This window comes from Lactuca sativa, chromosome 3 (assembly GCF_002870075.4).
Source record: "Lactuca sativa cultivar Salinas chromosome 3, Lsat_Salinas_v11, whole genome shotgun sequence".
In the NCBI taxonomy this organism is placed as follows: domain Eukaryota; kingdom Viridiplantae; phylum Streptophyta; class Magnoliopsida; order Asterales; family Asteraceae; genus Lactuca; species Lactuca sativa.
This window is the reverse complement of record NC_056625.2, coordinates 222,590,473-222,592,162: the sequence shown is the minus strand read 5'-3', so window position 1 is coordinate 222,592,162 and position 1,690 is coordinate 222,590,473.

Sequence of the window (1,690 nt, the reverse complement as noted above, 5' to 3'; positions counted from 1 at the left end):
AACCAATAAGCGAATAATCAAGTGCGCATAACTAACATAAACTGGCATATACAGACATCAAATATATCTATCTTACGGATCATCAATCATAGCAATCTCTCATAACTAACATAAACTGACTATTCAACCGACTCGCCGAGTTGTTCATCCAACTCCTCGGGTCCAGGCCTATCTTCGTATGACTCGTCGAGTTCCTTCAGTCCTTAAGCCATACAGACTCTTTTAAGCCATGCAATGGCTCCAAATTTCAAATCCAAGCTCCTAAGGTATGATTTTCACGTAAAGTTGCAAACTTTACGTGCATGCATAGCTAAAAAGGCTCTAAATGTCAAATCCAAGCTCACAATGGGGTTTCATACTCAACGTGTCACACCCCGAAAACCGAAGGCGGAAACATTTTCGGGGTTGACTCCACGTTGAGTATCAAATCCAATGCACATAGTAAAACAAAGTAAACAACCATTACATTACATATAGAAAAGTTTACATTTGTTTCAAAAGTAATTTATACATGTGATACATAGTATATATGAATAAAATAAGACGAGTCTTCTACGCATTCCATCTTCGCCAAAAGAAATCGCCGGGTACCTGTCTAATACGAACCTGAGAATACAAGCGGTTTGAAAATCAGCATAAAGCTGGTGAGTTCATAAGTGGTTAGTTTTCTGAAAATGTACGAGTTCCTTTAGTTTCCTGAAAACGTGGTTATCCAAGAAAATCCCATATTTTCTTAAAAGTTGGTTACCAAATCCAAAATGTAATTGTAAAAGATGTACAATGAAAACATGATTGTTCTTGTGAATTGAAAAGTTTAGTTATCTAATATGTTACACTTTTCTGGTTACGTACTACTGTTACCTAGGAAAATCCTATATTTTCCACATGTGTCTATGTGTGAACTGTTACCGATTCTGATTATGTTCAATGTTATCCCCAGGAAAATCCCATATTTTCCTGAATGTGTGTGTGAGCAAAGTCTCCCGAAAGTCTTACTATCCTTAAATGTACATTAGTTTTATTACGTACATAAAACTAATAGTTAAGTGTAAAGTATTAATAATCTTGATTGCGAGTCCTTAACCATACTCAGACTAGATATGACTCGGGCCAGGGCCAGTATCCTTTTTATGACTTTCGTCACCCTTGAACCTTTCGGTTCGGCTGTAGCTAGCAGCCAGGTGCGGCATTGTTAGTCCCGTATAGATCTATACACTTAAGTCACGTTCTCCCTCCTAGAGATTTTGGTTACTGGGTTAGTCCTCCACTCTCTCGTGCCAAGGAAGTGTTACAGAGGACGTGTCTCTAATCTTTAAGATTACTCTTTACTTCTCGTCTAGGGAAGTAGTATCTATGACTACTAAGTTCTAAGGGTGCCTGTCCTTTACACTCGAGCCTAGGTGTTTTATTAAGGACATCACAAATGTTTTATGCTATCTAATGTCCTTTACACTCGAGCCTAGGTGTTTTATTAAGGACAATACAGATGTTTTATGTTTTCTATTGGTGTCTATCTTTTACACTCGAGCCTAGGTGTTTTATTACAGACATTACAAATGTTTGATGTTTTATATCAATATAAGTGTGAACAATCAAATGTGAAGTATACAACATAACAGTACATAATAAGAATTGAAAATCGGTTTGAACATCAACTCCGCAAGTTAAAACAATTTGTTAAAAGGTTTTC